This window comes from Chinchilla lanigera, unplaced genomic scaffold, assembly GCF_000276665.1.
Source record: "Chinchilla lanigera isolate Chin_1 unplaced genomic scaffold, ChiLan1.0 scaffold00065, whole genome shotgun sequence".
Lineage (NCBI taxonomy): Eukaryota > Metazoa > Chordata > Mammalia > Rodentia > Chinchillidae > Chinchilla > Chinchilla lanigera.
The window spans coordinates 3,143,400-3,171,169 of NW_004955466.1; the positions used below are offsets into that span (position 1 = coordinate 3,143,400).

General features: G+C 37.8%; 1 protein-coding gene and 1 pseudogene across 10 annotated transcripts in view; both read right to left on the reverse strand.

The window, feature by feature from the left end:
- Positions 1-27,770, reverse strand: part of Gphn (gephyrin) — a 508,902-nt gene that overhangs the window by 125,926 nt on the left and 355,206 nt on the right. The gene's annotated exons all lie outside the window — the stretch shown is intronic.
- LOC102012843 lies at positions 1,305-7,297 on the reverse strand (annotated as a pseudogene).

The window sequence follows — 27,770 nt, forward strand, 5'->3', positions numbered from 1 at the left end:
TGATTTTATGGTATAAATATTTAAAGATCTATTATACATTAAAAACTTGAAGGAAGAAACCTATACCTTAGAAATCTTCGCCACTTTTAAAATAATGCCCTCCTTGTATTTATGACAGGCACTCTGTAGATACTTGAGGTGTGAATAAATGGTAAATATATTAAGCAAAGTTCATAGCTGGGAAGAAAAAAAGGCAAGGTGATGTTTTCTCCTCTGCCCTTTTACTTCTTTAAGCCTTGAATACTTATAAAGTCTGTGTAAAAAATACCTACCTTATTGGGTAAATAATTCATGCCTTTTTATAGACTACAAAGCATTGTATTTATCTTAAATTTAATCTATGCAAAAAATATAACAATTGGGTATATTAATGGATACCATGTGATGTGTGAGAAAGAATGAATAATGGTTAATGTATGTTAAACACACCTATCACCCAATTTGTCATTTCTTTATGGTTAAAACATTCAGAATCCTTTCTTCTAGCTTTTTGAAACATCTACTATACTACTGTTATTTGTAGTCACCTCACAGTGCAATAGCCGTACCACAACTGCTTACTCCACACTGAAACTTAGCACCCACTGACCAGTCTTTCCCCATCCCTTGCTCATCCCCACCCTCACCAGCCTCGATTAACCACCATTCTTCTCTCAACTTCTTCTTTTTTTTTTTTTTTTTCCAGTTTGAAAGGATAGTTTATTGGTATAACATCGGAAGAAAAACAACAAATTTAGGACTTTAACCTATGCCCACAAAATAAATGACCTAAGACAAATCTTGTCTTCCCTCTTAGGTCAACATTGAAGGAGAGGCGATAGCTCTGGGTCATCCTCTAGGAGCATCTGGCTGTTGGATTCTTGTGACCCTGTTACACAGTCAAGAGAATGGGTGGAAGGCGTGGTGTTGCGGCCCTGTGCATTGGGGTGGAATGGGAATAGCAATGTGTGTTCAGAGGATAAACTGCTGAACAGCAACGACAAAGCTGGACGTGGTGGTGCACGCCTGTCATCCTAGCACTTGGCAGGCTGAGACAGGACCACCACCAGCTCCAGGACAGCCTGAACTACATAGTGAGACCCTGTCTCAAAAGAAAAACACCCGGTAATCACACTTACTCTAAACTTAAATCTCATTTCTTTTTAAACTAATGAAGTACAACACTGTAATGTGGAATTGAAGGACCAAAGTCAAGGAGAAAACCATCTTCTAGTTCACAGAAATAGAAATTGTCAGTTTGCTGTACTTTAATGTGTAATACTCAAGCCACAGGACCTTCAATCCAAAAGTATTATAAATTAAATTAAAGCGAAATCACATCAGTCGTTAAGGGGTCCAGAATGAACACCGTCTTCATAACCGCCATGCTTATCATCTTTGCCTTCTGGGTGTACTTTAATCAGGTCATCAATTCGGAGAATGGTAATTGCAGCTTCTGCTGCAAATTTTAAGCTCTTTACTTTAACTATGGTCGGTTCAAACACCCCCGCTTGTTTGTTGTCTCTTGGTTTACCACTGATCAAATCAAGACCAATCCATTTTAGATTTTTATGCTCTGGGTTAACCTGAGCCTCATTATAAAAAGCCCTTAACTTTGAAACCAGATCTGTGGAGTCTTGGGCAGCGTTCACTGCCAGTGTGTTCGGAATGATGAGAAGAGATCTTGCAAACTCTGCAATAGCAAGCTGTTCCCGAGACCCCATGCTGGTGGCAAAGTTCTCAAGGTATATGTTTTTGTTTTTCTTCCGGTACCGGGAATCGAACTCACGACATTGCGCTTGCCAGGCAGGCGCTGTGCCACTGAGCTAAATCCCCAGCCCCGTTCTCAAGATATATGGAAAGGGCGGCTTCCACTGCACCCCCACCGGGAACCACAGATTTTGACTCCAAAACTCTCTTCACTATGCAAAGTGCGTTATGTAGAGAGTGCTCCATCTCGTCACACATGAAATCACAGGCCTCACGTAGGATAACTGACACAGATGTGTGAGCCTTCGTATTTTTGATTAAGATCAGTTCATCATCACAGATTCTCTCCTGTACCACCTCTTCTGCTTGTTCCAACACTGTAGCTTCAAAAGTTTCTTTACCTTCCAAATTGGCCAATGTTGACAGAACAGTTGCTCCAGAAGCTTTAGCTTAAGGTCCCCTTTTAAGACTTTTCATGGCACCTGCCTCCATGAAATACTTCAGACACATGTCATCAATACCACCAGTGGTTAGAATCACATTGGCCCCAGTTGCCAGGATCTTCTGAATTTTCTCTTTCGTGATGTCTGACTCTGTCTAATTTGGTCCAGTTTCTCAGGGTCTGTAATAACCACCTGTACCCCAAGCTTCATTTTTGCTTTCTGCAGGCTGAAGTCAAGGCAAGCAATTTTTGCATTAACTAGTCTCTTGGGCATGCCCTGAGATGCCACCACACAGTTGAGTGCATAGCCACTGACTAGCATGCTTTCTGTCTGACTTCTCCCATGGACTTTCAGAATATTAACAGAATTGACTAGGTAGTGAGGCTGGCCTCTTCCATCAATGTATTTAACAGCAAGTTCTGCATCTACTACCATATTGGAAAAGAAATCCCCATTTATTCCAATAATTTTGGAAGACATAGATGTCTTAGCAGCATTAATCAGGCAATCCCTTCCCAGTTTGTCTGTGTTAATAATTAGGTTTTCACTGATATAGTGCACTGCTTCCTTGCAAGCAAGTCGATAGCCACTAATAACTGATGTGGGATGAATTTTCTGTTTCACAAGTTCATCTGCATTTTTCAGAAGTTCTGCGGCAATGATAACCACTGAGGTTGTTCTATCTCCAACTTCTCTGTCTTGCAGATCAGCCAGCTCACAAAGAACTTTAGCTGCAGGATGTTCTGCCTCCAGTAACTTCAGGATGGTGGCACCATCATTAGTAATGGTTACATCACCAGTATCGTCTACCAACATTTTATCCAAGCCAACTGGACCAAGAGAACTTTTTACGATATTTGCAATAGAGGCTGCAGCCGTAACGTTCTGCGAGAGGATCACCTCCCCGGTGCTGCCATCCCCCAGCATGGACAAAGGGCCCTCCACCTTCACGGGGTGCCCGCCAGCAGTCCCTGGTTCCTTGGCAGGGCTCTTCTCTCAACTTCTATGAAATCAACTTCTTTAGATTCTACATCTAAGTGAGATCAGGAAGTACTTATCTTTTTGTGCCTGACTTATTTCACTTAGCACAATGACCTCCAGTTCCATCCGTGTTACTGCAAACAATTGGATTTCACTCTTTTTTAATGGCTCAAAAGTATTCCATTGTGTATGTTTCCCACATTTTCTTTATCCATTCATCAGGCGAGGGACACTTGAGCTGTTTCCGTTTCCTGGCTGTTGTGGGTAGTGCTGGAACGACTGTGGAAGCACAGACATCTGACAGACTGCTTTCGTTTCCGCTGGGTAGATACTCGGTAGTAGGCTTTCTGGGGCGCACGGTAGTCTGTTTTTAAATTTTTGAGCCACTTCATATTGTTTCTACAGTGGGTGTACTAATCTACATTCCCACCCACAGTGTGCAAGAGTTCTTTTTTCTCCACCACCTGCCAGCACTTGTGATCTTCAGTCTTTTTGAGAACAGTCATTCCCACTGGGGTAAGTGACATGGTGATATTTCACTGTGGCTTGCATTTCCATGACTAGTGATTTTGAGCACTTTTTTCATATACTTATTGGCCATCTATATATTTTCTTTTGAGAAATGTCCACTTATGTCTAGTGGTCATTTTTTCTTTATTTATTCTATTTGATTAGTGCATGTTTGTAATTCCTGCAGTTTACAAAAATCTTGGGAAGTGGTTCCATGTGTGTTTTACAGCTTGTTTTTTAACCCCCTTCCCTCCTCCTTCCTCCTATGATTCCCCAGTCACCTTTTCGTGCCTGTTGATGCTATCTGTCTTAGCTCATGGTATGGCCTACAGTATTTACACTGACTAGGATTATTAGGTTCCTGTACATGGCATATCTTTATTCTGCTCATTTCCTCTTCACTTCCTTCTTATCCTTTCCTTGTTCCCTTGAAACATTTCCTTTTTTTCTATATATTTTAATTTTAAACATTAAAAAACAGACAAAACAACAACAAAGACAAAACGAAAACAACACAAAAACAGCAAAAATGATACATGACCTCAAGACAAAATGATAGAAATTTACAACGGTTACTATATGACATACTGCTATCTTCAACGAAGTTGTTCAGTCCACTAGACATAAGAATGTATCATCTCCTTATTGTGTGAAATCTGCCCCCTTATCCCTTTCTAGACATCTTTTTGCATTTTCCTTATTTGTACTTTATCTCACTCAAATGTGGGATACCATATAGTATTCAAGCTTGTGTGTCTGATTTATTTCACTCAACACTGCTTTCTAGATGCACCCATTTCCCTACAAATGCCTCAAATTTGTCATTCTTCATAGCCACGTAGTATTCCATTATATATAGATAGCGCATTTTGTTTATCCAGTCATCTGTTGATGGGCATGCAGGCTGCTTTCAGGATTTAGCTATTAAGAATTGTGCTGCTATGAACACTGGCATCTAGGTATTGCTGTAACATGATGACTTAAACTCTTTGGGGAAGATACCCAGGAGGGCAAACATGGGTCATATGGAATTTCTAATCTCAGTCCTTGGAGTAATCTCCATGCCTAGTCCCATAACGGTTGTGCTACTTTGCATTCCCACCAACAATGTAGGAGAGTTCCTTTTTGCCACAGCCATGCCAATATTTGTAACTATCTGATTTTCTATTGATTGCCATTCTTTCTAGAGTAAGATGAAATCTTAGCACTATTTTAATTTGTATTTCTCTAACGGCCAGAGATGTTGAACATTTTTTCATATATTTGCTGGTATTTGTTATTTCTTCCTCTGTGAAGTGTCTGTTTATTTCTCTAGCCCATTTCCTGACTGGGTCTTTAATTTTAGGAGGTTTAATCTTTTGAGTTCTTTATATATCATCCTTTGCTGATGAGTAGCTGGCAAAACTTTCCCCCTGTTCTGTAGGTTGTCTCTTTACTCATTGAACTTTTGGCTGTAGAGAAGTTTTTTAGTCTGATAAAATTCCATTTGTTGATTCTTACTGTTATTTTCTATGTGATTGAGGTCGTTTAGGAAATTCCTACTCCTGTGTCAAGTGTTTAACCTACTTTGTCTTCCAGATTTACTGTTTTTATTTTAGTGTTTAAATCTTTGATCCATTTTGATTTTAATGTAGTAGATGGTAAAAGATAAGCATCCAGTTTTATTCTTCAACAAACAGATAACTAATTTTCCCAGCACTACTTGTTGAACAGGCTGTCTTTCCTCCAACATATGCTTTTAGACCCTTTGTCAAAGAAATAGTTGAATATGTCTGTGGAGATTTCTGTATCCTCAGTTCTTTTTTTCTTTTCTGGTACCGGGAATCGAACTCACGACCTTGCGCTTGCCAGGCAGGCGCTGTGCCACTGAGCTAAATCCCCAGCCCCTCCTCAGTTCTGTTCCACTGATCCATGTGTCTGTTTTTGTTCCAGTGCCACGCCATTTTTATCACTACTCCTTTGTAGTATATCTTGAACTCCGGTACTGCTATGCCATATGCTTTGCTCTGATAGCTCAAAATTCCTTTTGCTATTCTGGGTCTCCTCTGGTTTGATATGAATTTTGGGATTGTTTTCTCTAGACCTGTAAAGTCTGCTGTTAGTATTTTGATTGGGACTGTGTTGAAATTGTATAGCAGTTTTGGAAGTGTGGTCATTTGACAGTACTGGTTCTGCCTAACCAAGGGCGGAGGGCCTCTTTGCATTTTCTGAGGTCCCCTTCAATCTTTTTTCACAGCACTGAAATTTCTTTATTAGCTTTTTGTTTAGTTAATCTGTTTCTCTGCGGAAGAGAGGTGTTAAAATCCCCAATGACTGTGTTGCTGTTTATTTGATCTTTTAATTTCAGCAGTATTTGTTTTATGAAGGTAGATGCTCCAGTATTTGGTGTACGTTTATCAATGTTATCTCTTCTTGTTGGTTTGTTCCTTTAACTAGTCTGTAGTGACTTTCTTTGTCTCTTATAACCCATTTTAACCTGAAGCTTACTGTTTCTGATATTAGAATTGCCACCCCTGCTTGTTTTCAGGGTCTTGGTGTATGAAATTTTCTTTTCTGTCTTTTAATTTTCAGTCTATAAGTATCTTTTTGGATTAGATGGGTTTCTTGAATGCAACAGATTGTTGGATTTTTTTTTTTTTTCTTTTTGACCCAGTCTGCCAGTCTGTGTCTTTTGATTAGAGCACTGAGCCTGTTAACATTGATAGGTATTACTAAGATATGTGGTTTGTTTACTATCATTGTCTTCTTTATCTCTTTGTACATCATTTGCCTTACTTTTCCTGTTGTTTTTCATTGTTGTTTATTGACTGACCTCACTAGTTTCCTCTGCGTTTTTAGGTGTGTAAAATCCCATGTTTCTTTTGAGAATATTCCTGAGTATTTTCTTTAGAGCTATTTTAGCACTCACAAATCTGAGCCGGTCTTTTTTTGTGTTTGTGTGGAAATACCTTATTTCTCCATCTACTTTAAAGGATAGCTTTGCTGGGTAAGTTAACCTGGGTTGGAGGTTATTTGTTCTTAGGGTTTGAAATACTTCACCCCAAGCTCTTCTGACCTTCAAGTTCTGTGCTGAGAAGTCTGCTATGATTCTAACTGGTTTACCTTTACATGTGATTATTTTTGGTTTTCTCTGGCTGCCTTTAAAATTCTGTTTTTTTTTTCCTGTATATATGCAAATTTAATGAGGATATGCTTTTGTGAACTCCTTTCATAATTGTTTGGTGTTCTACAAGCATTGCTTATTTATATTTTGAAATCTTTTCTTATATTTGGGACATTTTTTTCAATAATTGCTGTAAGCATGTTGGTGAATCCATCTGTACAGTCTTCTAGCCCTTCTCTAACTCCAGTTAGCCTTCAATTAGTTTTTTTGTTGTCATGTAATAGCTGCTGGATAGCCCTTTCTTGTTCTCTTATTTTCTTTTTGGCTTCTTTGAGCTTTTCACTGTAATTCACTATTTTGTCCTCAATAGTAGATACTTTGTCTTCATACTCATCATTTCTGGAATATATGAATTCTATACTGTTTTTTACTTTAGTTATTTCTGTCTGACATCTTTTAGATGATTCCATATCCTGTTAAATCTGTTGTTAAAGTTTTGAACTGTCTTGATTAGCTCATCCAGTTTTTCACCTATTTCCATGAAATTTAACATGGGTGTACTGAATGTCATTGCTGTAAAATTTTGGTTTATTTCCTCTTTGAATTCATCTATTTTCTTCATCCAGTTTAAGAACTTTCCATAGATTTTTGCTATCTGGCATTTGTTTTTTCTCCCTTTCTGGCCCTGTGCTCTGCCTTGGGGGAGTAGATCTTTCTTTTCCTTGTTTCACCATTCTCCTACGTGTGTGTGTGTGTGTGTGTGTGTGTGTGTGTGTGTGTGTGTGTGTGTTTTAAAAATTATATGAGTCCTCCTCTTTTTTCTCCTCCCTTGTTTTTTCAGGGGCTTACTGTAGGTTGGGGACTAAAGAACTGAGGCAAGCATGTGGTTATATAGTGCCTCATGTAATAGCTGCTAGATAGCCCTTTCTTGTTCTCTTATTTTCTTTTTGGCTTCTTTGAGCTTTTCACTGTAATTCACTATTTTGTCCTCATTAGTAGATACTATAGGCAACATGAGGATATTGCCTCCTGTGAGTTATTTCTGCTTTGTATGCGCAGATCTAGTATTTGCTCCTTATATTGTTCATCTGAAGGGGTTTTGTCTCTGTCCCTATGTTTTGCCACAAGAATTGCTTCACTTTATAATAGCATCCACCTGTTCCATCTTACAACATTTCTATATGACAGTCCTTGCAGTTACCCTTCCCCCCGTTTGTCTATTCTCTGGATGAGGGAGAGAACCTAGATGCCTATTAAATCAAAGCCAATGAAAGCACCAGTCTACAATGGTAACAACCTAATATATACGCAAAACTATAAAAGTAGGTAACCCTGTATTACTAAATAACTTAAGAAACACACAAAACGTAAACCAATAACATGTCCCCTGGGAACACTGATTAGATATTTCGATGTGCCACTGCATATGTGAGTCCCAAGTTGCTTCTTTACCAGACAGTCTGAGTGATCATACTCCAATTACTCTTATGGTCACTCCGCTGCAAAACTGGGGTTAACTCAGACTCAGGGTCTCTTTCTGCCGGGTTGCAGACATTCATTCTTGCAGTCTGACTGAGCCTGTGATCTTGGGTTAAGAATACTTGCTGTCCTTCTCCCTGGGTGGAATGATGGGTCTGCCAGATGAGTTCACTGCCACTCAGTTGGCCTCTGAGTCAGGATTATTCCTATCGAATCAATTCAACGACAGCAATAACAGGCTAATCTGGTGCAGTGGAATCTATCAGGGCTAGCTGCGAAATTACATGCCACAAGACCCTGTTTTACGTCTCTCTTTAGTCTAGAGAAGAAATCTACAGCTATCATATAAACATTGTAACAATCCAAGCCTTAACCCGCTGGTACTGTGCACTACCTTTGTTGGCTGTGTCTTCCCTACTGGTAAAAAAAAAAAATCAAGAGTAGTTTTATAGAATCAACCATCTGAAGCCCAGGGATCTGTGTAATGCCAAAGTGGGGAAGAGAAGAGGAACAGAACTAAAAAGAAAAAACAGAAAGGAAAAGATTTTTTTCTCTTTTAAGTCCTCTGCTCTGTGGTATGGGAAGTGGGATACAGGAAAGGGGTAAAGGGTCCTACTGATGTTAAGGGTACAGATAGATATAGATATAGATACAGATACAGACAAAGGTATAGATATAGACATACCTATAGACAGCTAATTGGGAAGACTGTAAAAAATTAGTAGTGAGAGATGGGGACGGGGAAAGGCTCTGTGCTTGATTAAATGTTAGAAAAAAAAGTTTAAGGAGTCAATTGAAAAGGTAGAGAGTGGAGAAAAGTAAAACAGAATGAGAAAAGCACAAGGGAAAGAGGTCACAGTGAGATATGGGTAAAAGTAGGACGGGGTATATTTAGAGGGGGCATTTCCTTACCCTCTAAAAACTACATTAGGAGGATAAAATCAAAACAAAGGGCTGGGGATATAGCTCAGTGGCATGGTGCCTGCCTGGCAAACACGAGGTCCTGAGTTTGATTCCCAGTGCCAAAAAACCAAAAAACCAAACAAACAGAACAAGACAAACAAAAACCAAAACCAGACAAGTAAGTACAGGGAAAGCACAGCTACACAAAAAGTGCTCTTAATATATAATGTCATAAATAATAGGATAAGAGTGCGGAGGAGTAATGTATAAAGGGAGAAAAATGAGAAAAAAATTTAAAAAGTACAATGAAAATGAAAAATGAGAGAATAATACAGTCAAATAAAGAATAGTTTATTTAAAAAAAAGAAAAAAAATTCAGTTGTTTTGGATCTGTGGCTCCTTTCCTCAGGCTCACGTTAAGAGCTTTAGGCAGTGCATGTCTTTGTTCGGACCGGAAGGCCAAGGGCTCCACGCTCCGAACAGTGTTGGGTCTGGAGGTCCGGTAATGGTGGGAACAAGTCTTCACCAAAGCCGCGGCCACCGCTGAAGCAGCCTGGGTGGTCCCAGCCTCTTTCTCTCAGCGGAATTCCCCCCAGTCTGCCGTCCAACTGCTGGCAGTCTACCTAGACTGGACTGTCCTTCCCTTGTTCCACTCTAGGGACTTGCCAGTGGGGCAGTGTAGGTCTGTTCTGACTGAAGTTCGAGCCCTGAGGAGTCTTTTCCTAAACAGAATGGTGACACCTGCCCACCCGCTTCTGCTCTGAGGAACTGTGTTCCGGGTTCCACCACCACTCACCAGCCGCTGACTTGGGGGTCACTGGGGAAACTGGCCTGTGTTCTCACTGCCGCCCCAACTGCATAAAATTCTCCCAGTCCAGGTCTGATCTGTTTCTTTGTGAGCTGAAAAGCTGTTGCTTTCACTGCCTTCTGAGCTACACCGCTGCTCTCTGTGCCAGCGCACTATTTCTTATGTGTCACTTAATCCTATTTTCATTCTGTCCGTTCTCTCCTAGTTCCCGTGTGCCCTCCACTCACTTCAGTTCTTCTCTGAGCTGCTGTTTTGCAGACTCTAAGCACTTTGTCCCGAAGAAGCTGAATTGCTGGCACTCACCACTCTGCCATTTTTTCCCCTATTACTCATTTTTAAAGTTGGGTTATTTGTTCTTTTGTTTTGAGATTTTAGAGTTATTTCATTTTTAATTGAGAAATAAAAAAGTTATATTTGTGGTACGTAGTATGTTGTTTCAAAAATTTTATATATTGCAGAATGACTATTGGGAATTTCCATACTTTGATATTCATGGATTAATTAGCACATGGATAATTTGCATATGTGATAAAATAACTCAAAGGAATGTCTCAAAGGAGGTATATTATAATTCTCTGGCACAGCAGGTAAAGAAGTATGTGTATGTGCATGTTTTCAACAAAAATATACTGAACACCTATTATGTATCAAGAGGCTTCTTCCTATTCATGACCGCCCCAAATCACATGGTATGGACAGTCAGTTACTTCACCAACACAGAAGACTTAACTTGTTTCCATAAATATGTGGAAAACAGTGTTTGTCAGTTGCTTTCTTCACACAACAATAAAATGAACAAACAGACAACAGCTGTTCTGTTTAAGGAAAAAGAATGACCAAATTGGGTCTTTAACACACCCAGTCCTGTTGAATCCTTCATTAAATACAGGATGATTGTGTATTCATGTAAGATTTCATTGTGGAACTGGGGATGCGGCTTAGTGGTAGAGCACTTGCCTAGGATGTATAATTCCCAGCACTGAAAGAAAGAAAAACGATTCTATTTAACTGAAGATTTTAGCTAAAAAAGTTTGACAACAATTGGCTCGACACTCATTTTCAAGTCAAAAGCTGACAAACAATGCTCTAGGGACAGTCCCTGGGAAATACACTGAACTAGCAGCCAGAGCCCCAGGCCAAGCTTGCATAATATGCAAATATAAAGCTCACAGGCTCTGATGCAGGCCTCCCAAGGCGGGGCATGGGGGAAGTCCATTTTTAGAAGGAATACTTTCTAAAGTAAATCTAGTAAGGAAATAGTTTTGTTTCCATTTTTAAAAGAAATATAATGTTAAGCATTTTTGAATTGATGCCAGTGATTTATAAGGAGCTTCAAAATAAAAGCTTTAGAAAACTTATGAATAATTATGTCTGACTTCCTATTTATAAACTATAATCCCAAAGCCTTTTTACTGTCTTAAACCATCAGAAAAACTCATTCAGCAGAAAAAGGATCAAAAACTGTCCCCTCACACCCCAACCCTCTTCTTGAGTCTAAATCTAGCATACAAGTCTGAGAGAAGAGAAATATTTTGAGTGGAAAAAAAAAGCATGGTTCTTTGCCTCTTGAAAGTAGAAATTATAGCCTGGCTGTTAGTGATCCACAAAATCTATTTAGGCAGAAGTAGGAAAGGAAAGAACAAGAAATCTTTAAAAGGTGTGTAGGTTATACTGAAAAGAAAGTTTAGATTTTGAATACTGAAAATAGTTTCTTAAAGAGCTATTTCATGGCCACAGATACATTCTGATAGCTACCTTACAAATGAAAATGAATGGTCAGAAAGAGAATCTATGAGGGCATTAGCTTCATAAACTAATCCATACTGAAACAACACAAAACAAAACAAAAACATGCCCTACTGAAAAAATGATAAAGTTCAAAGGAATATTTAATTTACAGTGGTAAAATTATTTGGTGATATATGGTTGTTTCTGATAATTTGAGGTTGGCTAATTGGGCAAAAAGATGTCTTAAAACATGAGATCTTGCCAGGTGTGGTGGTCCACACCTGTAATCCCAGCACTTGGGAAGTTGAAACAGGAGGATCACTTCGAGTTTGAGGCCATCCTGTACTACACAGTGAGTTCAAGGCCCACCTGAACTGTATAGCGAGATCCTGTCTCAAAAAAAAGTCTTTTTGTGGGACTCAGGGTGAAGGTAGAGGAAAAGGAATAGAGACATTCTCTACACAAGTAGCTACCTAATATAAATTAAGTGTGATAGATTGAATTATTATCGCATTTAAATTGGTAAGATTCCTCTGCAATGGATTTAATTTTTTGAAGTAGATTTACAGAATTAATGCTACAGAATTAAAGTGGCTGTAGATTAATGCTAGTATTTTCTCTAATAAACCTAAGTTTCCAAAACTAAAACTTAACTGGTTTCTTTGATATTTCCTGGTTTAGTCCAGCAATACTGCCAACTATATTTTAGTTCAGAATCTTTTTAGGGAGAGTACTTAAAATGTTACAGAGCTTTCCGGTCTTCCATAAAACAGTTTTAATCACTAAAAATGCTATATAAGAACTTGGTACAAAAAGGACTGAGTTCACTCAGGACTGCCATCACTGAAGACCAGGTTAAATACTAATGGTAATATTTATGACACAGAAGGCCTTCAAAAGTATACAGAAAGTACACTTTTTTTTTTCCCCTGTGGAGCATAAGAAATAAGGATATTTCTTATGTAGCAGGAAACTTTTTACTGTGGCATGATTCTCTTGAAATACAGTTGTTTATACAAATGAAATTGTTTTTCTCACTTCAAGTGCATCCTTCTTAACCTACTGATTTTTAACTTACAACATTTCATCTTGATTTGGAAGTACATTTTCTAAATTAAAAGTAAATGAAGAAAAGATACTTTCAGATCATAGATCAGACTATAGTAGGAACAAAATATTCATACAAGTTCTCACTGATTAAATCAAAACTTCAGGAGCAAACTTTATTCTTCACAACAATTAGTATTATGGTTGAGATCTAAAATGACCCCCCAAAGACATGTGTCTGGAAGTTGACTGGATCATGGGGGCATGATATTCATGATTCATCCACCAATGAGCTTGGTAGCTTTACTGGCTGTTAAGAGGTGGGCCTGCTTTCAGGGGGTTACTGGGGTATGGCCTGGAATGGTATATTCTTTGTTCTTTTTTTTGAGAAACAGGGTCTTGCTATGTAGTTCAGACCGGTCTTGAACTCACTATGGAGCCCAGGCTGGCCCAGAACTCATGGAAATCCTTCTGACTCAGACTCCCACGTGCCACCATGGCTGGCAGGAATGTTGTATTTGTACCCTACGCTCCTCCTTTTGCTTCTCTGCCTGTGACTGTTCTTTGCCAGGTCCTCCTACCTGATAGTAATCTACTTAGCTTAGAGTTAGAGCCTTTTGGTAATTTTAAGAATGTGCGGTTCAGATGTACAAAGCATTTAGTATTTCATATGAACCTCTCCAATTAAGAGAAATTGGTGTCAAAGCTCTAGGAAAGCACTGGCAATGGTAGAGTTTAGAAATTCACGATTATGTGATACTTTGTTTAGCGAAAATAATTTCTCATATTGTCTTCAATTTGATAGTTTTACCAGTTTATTTACTTATTCAAAGTAAGTCTGACAATATTTTTGAGAAAACTTAGAAAGTGCAACTGAAAAGACTGTGCATTTTCTAGAGGTAAATTAAAAATATTAAAGGAAAGTACTTGGGAATTTTATGCATCGAGATTATAAGACAAGGCATTGTTTCCATAAAATATTTGCTCTATGATTTATATCAATAGTTTATTATTACTCACAGAGTAAAATTTCAATGCTTTAGTATAGAAAGGCCGTCCTTGCTTCCTTTTCCACTTCCTTATTCATTGTTATGCCCCTTAGAAAACTGGCATTATGAAGTATATCAGAATATATGGTATCATTTCATGTCTTCCTGTCATAGTATATGATGTTCTCTCTGCTTAAAGTAACTTTTCTCTCAACATTTTCTTTCCTTGGGAAATTACTACTCTTCCTTCACATTTTTTTTTAAAGTTACAAAATACTTAAATACTTAAATAGTATTTGTGATTGGAACATGTCAAAAGGATCTTGGAGCAAGCTTACAGGGATCCCTTTGACCAAATCTGGTATAAATTGGTCATCCAAATAAATTGGTGTAGTAACAGACTTTAATTTATCTAATAAAATGAAAATATGAATCCATGAGCACATAGTAATCTAAATAAAAAATTACTAAAAAATTCTTTTCAACAGAATTCCAATTGATAAAAGAAGAAATGTTGAAAGTAGGTAATTACTACAATGACAAGCATCATAGTAATAATTGATTTAGGGAAAATCATCAGTAGATATTAAATCAGAAGGCAAAAGCCTCAAGAAAAACAATATAATTCCTCAGTCTCAAAGCAGATCCCTACAAGATATTTATTAAATACAAAATATTTTTAATACAAAAATGGTATTTTTCAGGAGAAACCTGGTAGACACCATCTTAGCTAAGTGACTATAGCTAGTATCACCAGCAGGGGGTAAGTTGACATCATGGGCCCATTGATACGATGTACTGAGAAACACACAACACTACATCTGAGGCATTAAGGTTTAGATCAAGCATGTTCCTCCACAGCCTCATGTGCTCGTAGGCATGGCTTTTGGAAAGTGATTGGATCATGAATTCTGAGCTGAATGTTTTGTTAGGAGGTGGGGTTGGCATGGCGAGATGGGTCACTGGGGGTGACCTGGGAGGTTATATCTCCCTCCCTGGCTTCTCCTTTCTCCCTCTGATTCCTGACCACCATCAGTAAGCAGCTATCCTCCATCCAGATCCTTCCGCTATGTCATTTCTGTGTTTAAGTCTCCTTACCATGGACTAAAACTTCTGAACTATGAGTCAAAATAAACTCCTCCATTAAGTTATGGGTGTCAGGTATTTTGTCTGAGCAATGAAGAAACTAAGAGAGTTAAAATAGAACATTGTAACACTGTAATGGTGGCATGTAAAGCACTTTTAAAATTCTGATATAAAGTTTAAATGATAAAAGCATAGATATAACTATATAAGCATGTGAATGGATAAGCAACATAAAGATCCTTTGCAACATCAAAAAGAGAGTGAGGAGATGTAAAAATAGTTTTTTTGTACAACTGATATATTGGTATAGCTATAAAATATTTTATTTAATACAAATGATAACCACAAAGAAAATACCTATTGAAATTAAGAGAAAAAGAGAAAGGAACCAAAGAATGTCAGTAACACTAAGGAGGGCAAAAACCAGAAAAGGTGGACAAAGTAGGTACAAGTTAGAAAACAACAAACTAAATAGCAATATTAAGTCCTTCTTTATCAGTAATATAATTACTTTAAATGCAAATGGAAGAAACTTTCCAGTCAAAAGACAGTGACTCAAGAATTAAAAAAAAAGGAAAAGAAACAAGATGCATCTATATGCCATCTTCAAGACTTACCTTAGGTGTAAAAATATATATAAGCTGTAAGTGAAGGACAGAAAAAGATATTCCATGCAACTCATAACCAAAAGAGAGCAAGGCAGCCATACTTATGTCAGACAAAATAGGCTTTAGTTCCAAAATTAATTAATACTGTCTCACCTGATGCAAAGAATGACATTATACTGATGAAAAGTTCAATTTACTAGGAAGATATAATAATTATAAATATACCTAATGTCATGGAACCCAAATATATAAAGCAAATTCTGACAGAATTTAAAAGGGAGAAATAGTAATGAAACAAGGATAGGAAATTTTAACATACTACTTTCAATAATGGGTAGAACAATGAGATAGGAGATCAGTAAGGAAAGAGAGAATCTGAACAATACTATAGACCAAATTGGACCTAACAAACATATAGAAAACATTCTACCAAACAGCAGAATGAATACACATTTTTTGCAAGTGCACATGGAACATTTTCTAGGACAGATCACATGGTAGGTTAAAAATCTTAAAAAGTTAGAAGACAAATCTGCCAGTTATCTTTCAAGGTAGAAAAACTGGAAAATATACAAGTATGTGCAAATGAAATATAACACTTGTAAAAACCAATGAGTCAAAGAAAAAAATCGGGAGAAATTAGACAGTATTTTAAGAGAAAAACACAGCATGCCAAAGCTCATTCGTTGAAACGAAAGCAGAAGTAAAAGGAAAGTCCACAGTGATGAACACCAGTATTGTCTTAGCAGTACTGGGGGACTGAATTCAGGGTGTTAGCACTGAGCTATTACCAACCTTCCCTTTTTATTTGTTGTGGCTGTTGAGACAGGATCTTGTTACCCCAGACTGGGCTCAAACTTGGAATACTCCTGCCTCAGCCACCCAGAATGCTAGGATTACAAGTATGCAACAGCATGTCTGGCCTGAAGACCTATACTGATGAGGAAGAAACATCTCAAAGGGAACAACTTTTCACCCCAAAGAATTAGAAAAAGAATAAACTAGCCGAGTGTAGTGGTACATGCCTATTATCTTAGTTACTTAGGAAGCTGAACAAGAGCATCACTGGAGACCACGAGTTTTCAAGCAACTTAGGCGACACAGCAAGGCCCTATCTCAAAGACAGTCAGGGGCCTGGGGGTGTAGCTTAGTGGTACAGTGCTTGTCTAGTATATACAAGATGCTGGGTTCAATCTCCAGCACCATACACAGACATAAAGAACAAATTAAACCAAGAAAGAAGGACATAATAAAGAGTAGAAAACCAGTAAACAAAATAGAGAATAGAAAAAAATAGAAAAAATGAAACCAAGAGTTGAATTTTTGAAAATATCAAGAAATTGGTAGAACTTTAGCTCGACTAAGAAAAAAGCAGAGAAAAATAAAAAATGAAGGAGTAGACACTTCAAACCAATGCTGCAGAGATAAAGATTAGAAGACACTACTATGGACAATTATATAACAATAAATTGGATGACTTAGAACAGATGGACAAATTTCTAGAAACACACAATCTAGCAAGATTGAATCATGATGAAACAGAAAATCTAATGACTGCAGATATTGAATCAGTAGTCAACAACATCCTAACAAAGAAAAAACTCACGACCAGATGGTTTCGATAGAGAATTCTATCATAGATTTAAAGTTAATTAATACCAATCCTTTTCAAACCCTTCCAAAGAAATGAGAGGCAGAAACATTTCCAAACTTATTTTATGAAGCCAGCATTACCTTGTACTAAAGCCAGACAAAATACTACAAGATGTATGAAGAAATCATGGTGTGTACTGGAAATTTTTTTTTGCTAAAGCTTGAATGTCACGCTTAAAAGCAAAGGGAGGTGAAGTTGAAGAGAAAGGTGAGATTGTGAAAGGTCTACCATGTCACTCTGAACAGTCTAAACTTTAGAGTAGTAGAAGTTTTCATGGTTGAAAACATCATTAAGCTAGATGCTTGTTAAGAAATTTCCATAGATTCCCCAGTATTTGAACTATGACTCTGGAAGATGTTGGCTCGGAAAATAATTATTTCAAATCAGAAAGCATTCAATCAATTTTTATGTGATACAGGGTCACTGCTGAATCTGAGAAATACAGAAAAGTAGAAAAGTCACTCTTGTTACTATTATATAACTATTGATTTATTTTTCTCTCAACAATTATGATCATACTTTGCCTTATACTTTTTAAAAAAACTGTACCACTCCTATCAGTGTTAGTTGTACAATTACTGCTACTTTTTAGAACTATAAAAGACCTGGATTATATCCAGCATCAAATGAATACAGAACAAAGAGTAACATAGTGTCTATCTATATAGACATATGTACATATATCTATATATATAAGCTATTCGATAGATCCCTGATAGAGTTTGTGGTTATGGAAAGGGGATATATGTAGATATATGTACAAAATATATATAGATATATATAGATATATGTACAAAATATCTTAGGAGCTAAATTTCTGTTTTCACCATTGATACTGACTCATTTGTTATATTGGGAGAGACTGCCTCATTCTCTATGATCACTTGTTAGTATTTTCCTTTCTCAACTATAGAAATTAACATCTACCACATATATACCTTCAGATCACATTTAACATTGTTTATATCTTGCACAAAATTAGCTAAAATTTGCTTTCTTATTAGTTATTGATGTTAATATTTAGGGTTATTGATGTTAATATTTAGGGTAGGCACTTGAAGTTGAAGCCTGTGAGCCTATACCTAGGAATATGAGAAACAACACCATGTACGGTGACTATGCCTGGCAAAAGCAAATGTAACTTCTATCAGCTGATATAATACCTTTAATTGCAAAGATGACTTTGAACTTATATTGATTCATTTCCCAATGCACTACAGATGTGATGCTCTAAATGGACTTTAAGAAGTACTTTTCAGACTCTACCTTTAGAGATATAATAGCATTTTTATTGGTATGTATTTGTGATACATAATAATTACATCTTGGGGAATTAGTATAGTAATATACATACCACATATAGTGATACACAGATCCTATCTTAAATCATTTGTACTTCCTCTTCCTCTCCCTATTTCCCGCTGTTCCTCCATCCCACATCCCCTTTCCATAACCACAAACTCTATCAGGGATCTATCGAATAGCTTATAATTTTGGTGAAAATTTCCTTTTTGTCTTGTTTTGTTTGGAGAATGCTTGGATTAAGGGTCTACTGCAGCAAAAAAAAAAAAAAATCTAATTGTATATTTTAATATCAATGGGATTTAACATGTAAATATTCCAAATAAAGCCTGACCACTCATTATGCATTTTGATAGGAACAACTCATGTCTGAAGTCACTTTCTTATCACTGAGACACAATACCCAACACCCACAACTTATAGGAGAAAAGGTTGATTTTGGCCTACGGTTACAGTCCATGGTCAGCTGGCTCCAAGGCAGAAAATGGCATGGCAGTGGGCACTGTAGAGGAAAAGCTGCCAGGGAGCAGGGAGAGAAGGGAGGTACCCAAGAGGGAGATATACTCTTCCAGATCATGCCCCCGTGACCTGCTCTTCTGACCAGATCCCACTTCCCAATACCACACTGAGCTCTGAACTCATCCTTGGATTAACCTACTGATAAGTACCGTGCTATGATCCAATCAACTTCCATAAGGCTTGCTTCTGAGTGCATTAGGCTCTGGGAGGACATTCTCCATCTAAACCACAACAATTACTATATATATTTACCTGTACCAATGAGTTTTGTATTTCCATATACTTTCATGTTTTTGTCTTGTGACATTTCAAGCTGCAGGACTCCATTTATGATTTCCTGTAAGCCTAATCTAGTGGTGCTACATTCCCTCAGCCTTTGTTTGTCTGAGAAAGTCTTTATTTCCTTCATCATCTTTGAAGAACAGTTTTATTGGACTTAGTGTTCTTAGTCAAGAGAATTTTAAAATTCCAGTTCTTTAAAAATATCCATCTCTTGTCTGGCCTTTAAAGGACTGCTGACATAATGTTATTTTTATGAAAGTTTCCTTGTATGTGATGTCATTTTCTTTTGATCCTTTCAAGGTTTTCTCTTTATCCTTGGCTATTTTGATTATAACACACACGGTGTGGGCCTCTTTGGAGTCATTCTAGTTGTAGTCTTTTGGATTTCATGTGTTTGGATATACAATTCTTTCCATAGATTTGGGATGTTTTGGGTCATTATTTGCACAAATAAGTTGTGTCTCATTCTCTTCTTCAGAATTAAATATTGACCAGCCTGATGGCATCCCATAAGTGCCTTTGGTTTTTCTTTTTTTCCTTTTTGCTCTTCTGTCTCCATAGTCTTAAATGACCTGTCTTTAAGTGAACAGATTCTTTCTTCTGCTTCATCAAGTCTGTTGTTGAACCCTTCAGTAAAGTTTTTAATTCAGTTATTGCATCCCTCAAGTTCTATAATTCCTGTTTTTTCATAGTTTTAATGTCTTTACTGATATTCTAATTGTGTTCATGCTTTGTTTTCCTATTGTATTTAGTTGTTGGTATCCTCTTTTAGATCACTGATTTTTAAAAAAGTGATTTTGGACATTTATTTCATGCATTTGTTTGGGTCATCTTTCCATAGTTGTTGAGGTACCTTCTGACTTTTTGCTGAATTTTATGCATTCAAGAAAGCAGCCACATCTCCTTTGTTTTGCATATGGAACGACCCTCATCGATTAGCTTAGTGAGAGATCTGGGAGTGGGTGGGCTGGAACCTTTTTCTGAGGGATGTGACTTCACAGGTTTGCGAGTTTCTTTGTCAGAGGCTTGTAATTATTGCTCTCTAGTGCTTGCCTGCAGTATTGCATGCTTTCTGAAGTTGCAGCAAGTTCTTTAGTTTCCTTTACCCTTAAGTATCCAAAGTCAGTATTATGGCTTCTGTCTAGATGTTTCCCCAAAATCTCATGTGGTCATTGGTGGCATTTTTTTCAGAGGTGGCTGGGTCTAGAGTATGTGACACTGGGATTGATTCATGGTGCAATGCCAGGACGAAGGGTGCCAGGATTAAGGATGTGAGTACTACCCACCTAAGTAGCTTGAATAAGATATAAGGAATAGAAAGTGCTATGGTTGTCCATTGTTGCTTTGCTACCTTCTGCCCACCATGAATTGTTCTGCTCTCGGATGCCACCCTACCTTGGAGCCATTTGATTATGGACTGAAACCTCTACAAACTGATCTAAATAAATATTTTCTCCTTTAACTGTGGGTATTGGATAGTTTGTCTCAGCAACAACAAAAGTAAAAGACAGAATTTGGTATGAGAGAAGTGGGGTCATTGCTATGAGTATACCTGACCATGTCGTTCAGAAGCCTTTGTGACTGGCTTGTGGGAATAGTTTGGAAAGGTTCAGAGATGCCCGCTAAAAAAGTAGAGCTGGAATGCCTTTGACTATACTTGATGGGAGATTCTGATCAGAGCTCAGAAGATCAAAAGGCTGATAGAAATTCTGCCAGTAAAGTTCTGGCTCAGGAGGTTTTTGCTGGGAAGAAGGACTGCATTGGCTGCTGGACTCCAGTGTGTGCTATGCCTTGACAAAAAGTTTTTCTGCATTTTGCTCATGTCCAGAGACTTTCCTGAGACTGACTTTAAGGGTGGTAGACTAATTAATCTAGGGAAGAAATTTCAAGGCAGTCTAATGTTAAGGGGGTTCTATTGCTATCGTTAGGGGCTTTTAGTCAGATTTATGTTGAGAATCAAGAGCAAAGAGCCCAGCAGAATGATTTAAACTGCTCTATGTTTAGCCAGAAAGGAAGCTCCAGGAAAGCTGTGGACTGCAAAGATAGAGCAGAGGAGATCTGGATTGCTGAGAAGGAACACGAGAATAGAGAAGACAGCTGAGGGCATCACAAGAAGCAGCATGACTCTACCCTTTGCAGCCTCAAAACTCCAAAAGTGAAAGACTCTGCCCTGAGAAGAGAGATCCAGAATACCATATTCCAGAACGGTGGTGACCTAGGGAAATTGTTCCTTGGGATTTCATTCATAGGCACTGGATCCCTACAACCAAGCAAGAATAAAGCCTGGCTACTGCTCCATCTGAGAGCAGAAGTTGGCATTATCCATGTGGTGCCGGCTTTAGGTGCATGCAGAATATAATGGTTAGGTCAGGAAGGCTTCCACCCAGAATTCAGAAGAAGGCTTGGGCGGCCAGGCAGTGTGCCCCTGAAAGGGCAGTGTGTGAAGCTGTGAGTGGGAAGCCAAAGGTGCAGTGGAGACCCCAGAAGTAGTAAATAGTAGTAAAAAGCCCTCCGTTAGTAAATAAAATATGTAGAGAAATATTCAAACTGATTCAAGTTGATTTTTTTTAGGTGATAAATGAGAAAGTTGAGAGGGTCAGTGCTTCTAACCCTCAAAAATATTTTACAGTCAACTGTTAATTATTCTTAGTTATGTAAAGAAAGATTGCCATGCTTGGTGTGATGACGCATTCACACCTGTAATCACAGCAGTTGGAGGCTGAGGCAGGAGGATAGTTGCAAGTTCGAGGCTGGCCTGGGTTACATAGTGAGTTTAAGTCCAGCTTGAATTACAAAAAGAGACTCTGTCTTAAAACTAACTATCTAAACTTAGAAAAGAAAGACTGTCTAAGTGATGATAAGCAATTGCTTGATCTACTGAATGTCAATCAAGAAGATAAGGCAGTACGTTGTTGTAAGAATTAAGAAAATATTTTCTGAAAATAAAATCTACACAGAAATTAGAAGCATATTTCTCCAACAATTAGTTCAAAATTCTCTTTTCTTGGGATCATAAAAAGAGAAAACTTCATGTTTCTTAAAAACAAGATGCAAAGAAATTAACTAAAATAAACCTATATATGTAAGATAGATTAAAGGATATAAGATCAGAACTGAAAATATACTCCAGAAAGGAGACAGTAATAGGTCTTGCACCTGGGATGCAGTAATGAGAAAAATGAAAGGATAAGAACCAAAGGGAAAACATGCAATGAATTAAAGAGAAGGAATAGCTAAGAAAAATAGTACTTCTAAAAAACACTGCTTTTGCTCTTGTTTCATGGTCCTATTGTCTTTTCATTCATTTATTTTGCAATTCCTTGCTTGCCTAAGATCTTCTTTTCATTATTTACTCACCCATCTATCCAACCCATTTCTTTAGAGTCATGAGGCTAGATTCTGTGAATGCCATCAGTGAACAAGATGGCTGAGGTATTGTAAAAAGCTTAGTGTGAAGTGTAAGGAGATAGTAAAGAAGACATAAAAGCCCTATTTTGTAAGTAGGCTTGGAACAAAGCTAGTAAACCTAGCTTTATTCTCTGGGTGCTAGAGAAAGACAAAGGGGTACCTTGCTAATATTTGGGAGGTAACAGAAAGCCTTCTGGAGAAAATACAGGAAAAGGATAAGTAATCTAAGTTCCAGAAGAGATGGGAAAACAACATTTTAGGAAAGAGGAAACTTTCAAATTGGAAGTTTCAAATGGCTAGTACACTGATGGACATGCCTGACTAAAAAATTTGGACTTAGGCTTTTTTGGAAATAAGGGGAAGGGATAAAAAACTGTAAAGACTTTTAGTTTGGATGACTAAGTGGCTAGTGATGTTATTTCTTGAGATTCGGGAAGAAGACCAAGTTGCAATTAGAAATTTAATTCTAATGTTGCCCAAGACCAGCCTGGGCAACACATGTTGAATACAAGATATTTTTGACTATCCAAGGAATGATCTATAATAGATGATTAAAAAGATGAAAATCAAGAAAGTAAACAGGTTAAAGGGACATAGAGAACAAGAAATGCCAAGGGAGATAGTATTTCAAAGAGGCAGTAGGTAAGAAAAGGTATTTAACCCTAATCTGTTGTTCTTAAGGCTTTCCTTTCTTCTTATAACCTAGTAGTTATAGATGAAATCATTTTCTTAAAACAGTTCTAAAAGGCGGCAGCTAGATTATCTGACAAATCTACATAAGATTAATAGATTCTAAAAGTTTGTTATCCAACCAGTTAACAGATTTCCATGGTTCTTGGAGATATATTTTCATTCTAAATAATGATGTTAGTACGCATGTGCAGGTCCTACGAGGCTGAGGAGGGAAGACTGCTTGAGCCCAGGAGTTCAAGACCAGCCTGGGCAACACGAGATCCCTGTCTCAAAAAACAAAACATCAATGGGGACTATAACAGTAACAGTAATATTAAAAGTATTAGTAGTAATAACAATAATAGCAGCTGTTATTGCTTGTATGTAGATGTCCCTCAAAAGCATCACGTGCTTATAGGCAGGGATTTTTAGAGGTGGCTGGATCATGGTGTGTGATACTAGGATTAGGGATATGTGGTACTAAATTAGTCTTCTAAATGGTTTGGCACAGTTCTGGGCGCAGATAACAGGAAGGCCCATCCTGGGTATGGGCAGCACTACCCAAAAGACTTGTTTAGATGGAATAAAAGGGAAAAGGAGGCTTGCTGCTTGCTGCCTCCTGCCTGCCACGCCATGGACTGTTTGTTCTCCGCCATGTCACCCTGCATTGGAGCCAGATAACTATAGACTGAAACCTTTACAAACTGTGAACCAAAATAAATCTTTCCTTCTTTAACTTCTGGTTGTTGGTTATTTTGTCCCAGGAACAAGAAAGTAACTAAGACAGCAGCTCACATTTGTTGATAAGTATATACCAAGCTTTACACTAGTTTATACAACAGTGTTTTATTGTCCTTACTTTACAGATTAAGAAACTGAAGTACAGAGATACTGATCACTAATGAAAGTTCATACAGGTAATAAGTAGAGAAACCAGGACTTGAGTATAGGTAATTTGACTCCCTGGGATACAATCTTTTATAAAATGAGCCAGTGAGAAAAGAAGTTTGAGATATGCAGATTATTCACTGTATCTCAAAATATGCTAAAAAGGTAATCACTTGCTTTGATTATATATAAGCTTGAATATGGATAGGGTATCATAATTTGAGGATACAAGACTGTTGAGTCATAAATCTTGATAATTTAAAATTGTTTTATTGCTTTATTCAATAAGAATTAAATTTTGTGACCTGTAATGTTTTAAATGTTAAAGAGATTTTAATGGACTGGGTCTCTCATTATAGATAATAATCATCATCTCTGGTGGTAGCAGAGTGAATAAGAGGCTCTTTTTTTTTTTTTTTGTCTTTTTGCACTTCAGCTTGGCCTTGAACTATGCACTATGCACTTCAGCTTGGCCTTGAACTCATTTTGTAGCCTAGACTGGACTTAAACTTGCAGTGATCTTCTTGCCTCAGCCTTCCAAGTGCTGGGATTACAGGCGTTGCCATCATGCCCAGCAAGAGGCTTCTTAAGGTATTTTATATCAATAACATTAAAATGATGTGGAAAAAATCAACTATCTGACACTTACATATGGATATTAAAGTATTGGAATAAGGGAAGGATGTAAGTAGAAACACTAATAGAAAAATTTCAGTATGTTATAACTTTTCATTAATTCCATCTTCTGAAACCATTGTCTGGAGTGTTAGGATCACAGGAAGAGGGAACCTAAATATCATTATGTTGACTAGAATAAGACTAGGAAAAATTTACACATTAATTACAGAAAGCAAAGTGTCATAGAAATTTAGGAGATGGAGCTAAACTACTACAGTTGGTCCTCCATGTCCACAGATTTGGCATCTAAGGGTACAATAAACCACAGATCAGAAATACTTGTGAAAGATGGATCTGCACTGAGCATGCACAAACTTTTTCTTGTTCTTATTCTGCATATGTGCTGCCAAAGCAAGCAATCTTGTCTTATTCTGTACAGTGTAACAACTATTAGCATTTGCATTTTATTATTATAATACACAGATGATTTAAAGTATAAAGAAGAAGTTCAAAGTTTACATGCAAATAGTAGTTTATATAATGGACTGGAGCATTGTGAAGACCCATGGAGGGTCCTGGAACCAGTTCCTTGCATATACTGAGGAATGACTATGTATCTAAAGTTTTTCTTTTAGTAGTTCTAGTAAGAATTTTTAGTGAATGATATTTATCTTACCTATGTCTCCATTGAACACTAGTCTATTATATATAAAGGTCTCCAATAAAATAGCAATGTCTTCCAGTAAACATATCTCTAAGATAAAATTAATATAAAATTAAAAACATATTATAAATCAGGGATGACTATTCTAGTCTCCCTGAAGAGGGAGCAGCTCCTTCAGGGAGGAGACTTTGTTGTGCTGCCTCGGATTCATATAACCCATTCCCACGCATGCTCGAGATACTGGCTCAGAAGCTACTGCCTAGGATAACATAACCACTCTACAGTACAAGTGGACATGCCTAAAAGCTTCTATTCTTTAGCTTTGTGTTCTAGACCCCAATTCCATGGCTACACTACAAACACTGGGACCTCAAACACCATTCCTAATGTTGCCCTGGGATACCTGCCTCCTAAGCACTGGAACTAATATTAATCAAGACCCCAAAGCTGAGGTCTCTTCACATATACTTGAATTCCAGACCCTGGATGCACGGCCACCTCATGGACACTGTGCCTCAGCTATCTGTCCTACTGCTACCACAAGTTGGATCTAGCGCTAAGAGGGATTCCCAAAGCCAAAATATTTTCCATGGGAGAAAAAGAGATCAGGATGATTCTAGTATTCTTTAACACTAAAGACCTCAATATCTTTCACCACCGCTGTGCACACCCACAGCTTTGGCTGTTGAGAACTGAGACTTTTGCCGATATTGATTTCAATTGATGGACTATGCCTCTTTGGCCTCGTTGGAGCCACAATGGTTGCACTCCGTCCAGCTCACATTTCATCACATGTGCAGGTATCAGTCCAAGGCAAGAAAAAAAAAATTCTAAGAAATTTGAGATTACTAAAGTAACACAAGTATGGTCCAGTAACTAACCCCCACAAAACAGAAATCCATACATTGCCTGAAAAAGAATTCAAAGCAATTCTTTTAAGGAAGTTTAGTGAGCTGGAAGAGAACACATAAAATCAGAAAAACAATACACATAACTAGAAGTTCAATAAGGAGATAGAAATCATAAAATGAACTAGAGAATAAGGAGATAGAAATCATAAAAAGAGAAATTCTAGAGCTGAAGAGAATGGAATAAACAGACGCAGTACTAAACTTCAATACAGAGTGGCTCAAACAGAATAATTTTTAAACTCCTGAGGTGAAATATATGCCAATTACCCTTGATCTAATCTTACACATTGTATATGTGTACTGAAATGTCCCACTCACTATACTTCACAAATATATATAATCACTATGCTTCAAATTAAAAACATGTTAATGAAATTAAAAAAGACCCTGCCCCTCTTTTATGAGTGGTTCTGGGGATCAAACCCAAGGCCTTACACATGTTAAATGTGTACTTTATCACCCAGGGACATCCCCAGACCTCAAAAATAATCTTTGAGCTCAAAGACAGTCATTTGAAAGCATCAAAAACAGCTTAAACTCTAACGTGTTCTTAAACCTTCACCCTCAGATCCTTTTATTGGGGTCTGCTTGGGGACTGATATGACACGAAGCCCCCGTAAGGAAGTCAGGCGCACTATGGGCACAGGCTCCTGACCTCTGCTGATGGCTGTGTGGCAGCCTGGCCTGCATGGCCCTGGATCCTGAGTGGAGATCCTGAGCTTGGGAGAAACGCATGGAGTTGGCATAGTAGTTCACGCTAGTCCCAAGTTTAACAATGGTATGCTATGTTCACCTCTGAGGTAAGACAGGCCAGAGAGATTTGTGTGATAAAAGTTTCTCCAGAAATAAATATACATACTACTTCGTGATTAGGAGTGGAACCTCTACCAGATACTGATGTGCTCTGGCCTATTATACTGTGAAAATGTAGAAGTACCTGTTATGTAAGAGTGAGCCTCATGCTTGGAGTAAATGAAAGCTGGCTAAGACTTCATGTTGTTAAGATGGCAATACCACCGAAAGCAATAAGGATTTGTGCCTTTACTGTCAAAATTCCCTAGGAAGCGGAGAAGGCTCCACATGCTCTGATGCAGGAAGAGCAGGTGAGTTAGACGGTGCCAGCTAGCCTAGGGAACCCCTCACACGAAAACGTCGAGATGAGAAAAGCAGTGGCTCAGTAGCTTTAGATACAGTATTGACCTCTTAAGGAGTAACATGCTGCTCATATGCTGCTTTAAGGTAAGAGTGTTTTTATATCTCTGTTAGCCTTCTTTGGGATCTTTGATACTGCTAAAAAGATTCAGCAGTATCTGAATACTATTCTTATATCAGACTATTCTAACCCTTATTCTTACACTGGAGATGATATCCATTATCTTGGCTTGATTTAGACACTTGCGGCTCTTAGCCGCAAGTGATAAGCCTTTTGATATATGGGTAGCATAACTGAATTCTAAGTGCTGCTGTATAGCTGTTGC